General features: G+C 32.2%; 1 protein-coding gene across 1 annotated transcript in view; it reads left to right on the top strand.

Annotated features, from left to right (window-relative positions):
- Window positions 1–1,432: 1,432 nt before the first annotated feature.
- Window positions 1,433–6,438, top strand: part of LOC106465161 (muscarinic acetylcholine receptor DM1-like) — a 39,089-nt gene continuing 34,083 nt past the window's right edge. The window contains exon 1 of the mRNA XM_022393551.1: window positions 1,433–1,776. The gene's annotated coding sequence lies outside the window, so the exon portion shown is untranslated. The remainder of the gene's footprint in view (window positions 1,777–6,438) is intronic.

The following is a 6,438-nucleotide window of genomic DNA, read 5'->3' as shown; positions in this document are numbered from 1 at the left end:
GTAGACCTTTAGTGTTCTTATGTGCTGTGATTACAATCTATTATACATTAACAATTCATACCTGACCCGTTGATATTGATTTAGCTTGATCATATCTCAGCTGTCATGTATATTTATTGATAAATAGTATACAATCTCTTATAGTAAGTACTCGATCCGGCTACAGTTGACTCTTATGAAGTTGGTGAAATCAATATTCGATATGTACATAGTAATTTATTTGAATTTACGACAAGTTAAAATCTAATGTGGAGTTCTACTTTTGCACGCTCAACTAACAGTATTGTTCATTACTAATTTAGACAAACCATTATTGTTTCATCAACAATTTCAGATTCTTGTATGATTTATATATATGATGTTCCAAAACTACCTGTGTCTGTATTATTGCCTTATATTGAAAAACATGCTCAGTAGGTAAAAAGTAAAACAAAATAACACAGAATTTCTCTGCACGCACATTTAAGACTTATTTTAAAACCAAGCTACCACTTACAAGGTTTCTTTAGATATCAAAATAGAATATCACTAATTAAAACGGTTAATGTTTTATATCAAGTTGCACATTTGTGTTGTTACACAAAGACATACTGGTCACGAGGTGGTTGCAGACCCTTGTAAACTAAAGTCAAACACCTAACAAAACAGAGATACTGTGATACAAATGATTTTAAGACCATAATTAAGGTCAGTAATATGAAGTCCACCTATCAATAACTTGAGGCCAAAACACAGTCAGTTGGACTCCATAATAAGCTTGTTACGTATGTCAGAACGTAGGGCGTATTTTAATCCACAGTTATCTCATACTGTTACCAACAAAGCCAGCCTTCGTCCATCAATTCTATATGAAAAGTTTCTTCTTAATCCTCTCTAATCTCACAAGTAACAGACATTCATGAATAATTCACGAGGTTAGTGGTCTAGCTCACCAATGATAGTCATAAGTTTAGATATCATTTACATTATTTAGCATGATTTATAACTTTGTCTTTCGGAACAATAGTAAATTGATAAGTTAATATTTTGTCTGAGATTACGGTGCATAATATAAATTCATTCGTGAGAGTGTTAAGAATGATTATTAATATAGATGAATGTACAAAAATAACGTAATTCACGGATTGATAATTAACATCACTTAGTAAGTTACTTAATGATGTTTAATTAATTTCAATGTACGTAGGAGTTTGAATAAATAAATAGCCATTCTGTGTACATTGCACATATGATTCTTTAAATTCTTTCTTTCTTTTTTTTATAGGAGAATTTCGGTAAAATGTGTGATTGGAGAGAAACTAAGGTCACATGATCCCAACAACGTTCACGTCACTTCGAGTGTTCCCCGCCTCTCCAGCTTCTTCCACACAGCGCCACTGCTTCACATGAAACACAATACAGTGTAGATAACTGTGTGCCGATTCACGCAGTTCAGTTACTCACTTCGGATTACCCCTGCTCTTGAAAAAATGAAGATAAGGCCTAATTAGTTACGTTTTTGTTGTTGTTTTTTTACTTTTCGGACGACGCAATTGATATAAAAAAGAAGTAAACATAAATATGTAGCCATTAATGAGCTGACATCGGTCCTTTACCCCACCAAAAATAAAGATGAGGCCATGTCCTTGTTATCGACCGTGAAAACTGTACCAGAACTTCTAGGAATGGCTTAAGGCCTGCTGTGTCTTCGACTTGGACAGAAGGCAGTTGTAGATATTATTTGTTTCCAAGCGTTATATTTTATTTCTGGAAATTGGAAATCTTTTGACTGGCCAGGTAAAACAGTTTTTTTTTTTTAAGTTTTAAACTGAGAATTTCTATCCTTTCTTGCTAATTTTAACTCCTTAATTCAATGATTTGCAAGAAGAAATTGTTCAATTGTTATGACATTCAACGTCCCCATTCATAAGCGATTTTCTTTAATAATTGAATACATTCTGTTTCGCAACACTATTCCAGTTACCTTCATTGTTATTGATTAGATACTAATGTTAGAATCTCTACTTAGATGGTTTGCAGCTCTTACTTTTATTCTGTGTTTGTTTCTAAAAGAGACAAACATTCCAGTTAATAGAGAGTTGTATTTCTTAGTTCTTCTAATATGGTTTGCAACCATTACCGTATTTAGTGTCTGTCTCCAATGGAGCAAGCATTAGAACTAATATAGATATGTATCTCTTGGTTGTTACAACTACCATAACAACATAAGACACCGCTAGGTTCTCGAATTTCGCTGGATATTAGTACCAATAGTAACTGTAAGCTGTTTTTATTAAAATAATCTCCGTCTATTTATCAGCGTTGATGAAAGTTTGATATATTAAATTTGTAGAACAAAACCTGTTTAATTAAAGATCGTTATTGCTACCATATTTACTATCAGTGGAGAGATATGAAACTCAACTTTCTATTTTGTTTGTTTATTGTTGTTTTTTAGCGCAAAGTCACATAATGAGCTATCTGTGTTTCTCCACCACGGAGAAACGAACCCCGGATTTTAGAGTTGTAAGTCCGTAAACTTATCACTAACCCATTGATGAACATGCAGAATATTTACTTCAAGTTTCATTAGAAACCTTTGCTTAAAATGTTTCTAAAATATTTGTTTTATAAAATATTGTTTTCCTTTTTTGTTCGTTTGATTTATTGTTTAGCACAAAACTTCACAATTGGCTATCTGTACTCTGTCTATCTCGAGGAATCTAACCCCGGATTTTGGCATTGTTAGCTCTGAAACTTATAGCTGACCCACCGGGAGACTTTCTGGTTCGTTTCAACTCTGAACTATAATATAACATGCTTGAATATTTATCACTACTTTTATTTATATACATATCTGGCCAAATCTGAGATTTCTGACAAATGTTAAAAGCGTTTTAAACCAAATATTTTAAGACTTGTTTACGAAATAGAAACCAAAATGTCTATAATTGAGACAAAAGGACTTCTGATAATCAAGATAAATGGACTAATTGAATAATATGGTCCTCTTGAAACACAGAAAAATAGAGGACAAACGACCTCAAACTTCATATTGTAAACCAACGAGCTTCATCTAGAAAACTAGTCCTTTTAATGAGCATTCAGAGTGAATTTGGTCTAAGCACAAGAAATACACCTTGAAACAGCTACCTTGATCTAGGTACAATATTCTATAGTAAATCACTAACTTTGATCTAGGTACACTATTCTATAGTAAACCAGTGATAGTTTTGTAGATGCAGTATTCTATAATAAACTTCTGACCTTGATCTAGGTACAATATTCTATAGTAAATCACTAACTTTGATCTAGGTACAATATTCTATAGTAAACCAGCAATCCTAATTTCAACAAAGTGTTTTTCAAACAAACATAGAAAACTAACTACCATAAGCTAAAGATAATATCCTTGAAGAGTACATTTACAGTGAAATGTGGTGAACTTGGAGACAAGACACAGAGTTGACAAAACGTTCAGAACTACGGGTTATAGAGTGGAGTAAAAGAATGAATTGAATACCAGCAGCTACATGGTTGATAGAAAGAACTTCTAAGACTACAAGTAACTGTTACAATGATCTAAGAATTAGCAGAAAAAATTACCAGGTTTACAAAATGTGAGTTAGAGGGTAGATAACAAGACTAATCAGAAAGATAACTTTTTTAACACCTGGTCGTTTATATAGATATATATATATTTCACGAACTGCCACTGATATCCACAAAAAAATTTATTTCCACATTAAGTTTTCATGAACATTTCTTTGTGAATTGATACTCAACAAGTCAGCATGTGCATAAAAGTGTTATATCTACCAACAGCTTGCACACATAAGATGCCTCTCATGAACAATGGGTGTTAAAAGGTGCTCTTGAAATTTGTTTATCAACAAAATCACATAGTTTTTATCAGATAATCCTAGATTTTTGTTTGCCAACAAATACAAACCGTCGATATCAAATAACACATACGTGTTCTATACGAACAAAACTCTAATGCGCTATTAGGTAATTCGAGTGTTTTATCTGTCAACAAATAAATTAGATATAATGTGTTGTCTGGTAAAATACACACACAACTGTTAACAGGCAATAGAAGTGTCTTTTTATTGATATATATACACTCAGGTATTATTTGGTAACATAATATGGTATGTTTGTCAACAACTAACACAAGTGTTTTGACTACTAATAATGATTAGAAATTAAATCAGATAACACAGGTGTTTTATCCACTAATAAAACACACATATGTTAAAGCTTTTTAAACATGTTGTGAACATGTGATTGTGAATTACATGAAAAATCTAGAATGGTGTTTGCACCCGCTCTTTGTAAATTTACTTGGTTGTCAAATAAAATAATAAAACGAAAATCAACGTTTATTACTTGCACAATCATTTATTTGAAAAGATTAAAATATTAAAAATATATAAGTTAAAAGAAATTTAAAACTCTACTTATATGTTTTTAATTGTTTAATCTTTACAAATAAATGATTGTGCAAGTAAAAAAACGTTGATTTTCGTTTCATTATTTCAGATAACAGTCTAGTTTGAGCTACGCTAACTAAATTGTACCTGATGAAGACTTCAATACAGGAGTTAAAAGCTAGTGCCAAATAAAGTGATAAAAATACATATCTGCATTTTTGTTTTATTTACCACATATGTTATATTTGTTATAAGGTAAAGGAAAACGTCATATCACAAATTATATAACTATTAACATAGCCAACTGATACACCTTATTGTTATATATGTTAAAAGCTATATGTATCGTTGTGAACGGGTTCTATAATACCCGGGTCAACGTTCGTGATTACAATAAATATATTTAGTTTACAAGAATGCTTGGACAGCATCATCAGATTGCTCGTGCTCTGAAAGTTTACCATAAATCACTTAGATTGTTTAAAGACTAGGTGCACTATGGTTGATATGACAAGGAGACTAGGTGCTTTATCGTTGATATAACAAGAATACTAGGTGCACTATGGTGAATATAACAAGGAGACTAGGTGCACTATGGTTGATATAACAAGAATAATAGGTGCACTATGATTAATATAACAAGAAGACAAGGAGTATTATGGTTGATATAACAAGGAGACTAGGGTCACTGTGGTTGATATAACAAGGAGACTAGGCGAACTGTGGTTGATATAACAAGGAGACTAGGTGCACTATAGTTGATATAACAAGGAAACTATGTGCACTATGGTGAATATAACAAGGAAACAAGGGGCACTATGATGAATTTAACAAGGAAAGAAGGAGCACCATGGTTGATATAAGAAGGAGACTAGGTGCACTATGGTATTAGACGTTTAGAACTCTAATGATCTACCACAAGGTAACCAGACTAACTAGATATCAGACACGGGAAGAAGAATTTCTACGCAAAAATGCTGCAGCTTTAGTGTCTTGTTGATTGACCACAAGGCACTCACGTTAACCAAATACTAGGTAAAGGTCCTTGTTTATAGAAAAACATGCTTTTAATAACTCGTAGATTAAGTAAAGGTCATTAGTACTGCTATACTAATACTAAAGTAATGGATAAGATAAGAATACATTTTACACAGGAGTGTTAGATCTATCTAGATAATGGTTTAGAATACAAATATGACTATAAGTTGGAAATCCTGGACTCTAGTGTTCCGTCTTATTATGGGAGTATTGGTCATTTCAAGAACAGATGTTTAGCTAAGATAATATATATATATGTGTGAAACGACACTAGTCGTTTCTCAGTATGACACATTAAATTTTCCTATAGCATTTGTAATCAAATGACTTATGGTTTATTATTTTACTGCTAGCCTTATAATGTCTCAATGGTATGAAAGATGAAGAAAAATAACCCATCTTTATATTAGCTGTGTCGATATATATATACATATTTCTTTCAGCTAAAAGACAGACAGACTCTATATTCAATTTATTCTCTTTTACAAAGTCTAGAATTTCACAGCTAATTAATTCAAATCTTATTAAACATATTGTTCACAATGTGAAACTAACAGCATCAGTAAATAGGGTGTCCTCAGTTCATGAAAAATGAGAAATTATTTTGATATCTTTCACCTAAAGTTTTAGAAAGTCTAAGCTGATGATGGACGTATGCATTAATGCCGATTTGTATCAGAAATTGACTGATGCGTTATCAGTCGACCAACTAAAAATAGAGTGAAAATAAGTAACACTTTAGATAAATTTAATTACTGGTGACCCAATAAGTAACCGAATAAACAGACCAACACAATAATTACACACATTGTATTCGAATGTTTCACAAGTTGTCTTATAATAGCGTCAAATTCAATCCCAAATGCGCAACTGATACCTTCAAATAATAAGTTTACGCTTAATCTATTAAAGGTAAAAAAGGGCCCGGCATGGCCAGGTGGATAAGGCACTCGACTCACAATCTGAGGGTCGCGGGTTCGAATCC

Source organism: Limulus polyphemus, unplaced genomic scaffold, assembly GCF_000517525.1.
Source record: "Limulus polyphemus unplaced genomic scaffold, Limulus_polyphemus-2.1.2 Scaffold66, whole genome shotgun sequence".
Taxonomy (NCBI): Eukaryota; Metazoa; Arthropoda; class Merostomata; order Xiphosura; family Limulidae; genus Limulus; species Limulus polyphemus.
This window is presented reverse-complemented; position numbering and strand designations above follow the sequence as displayed.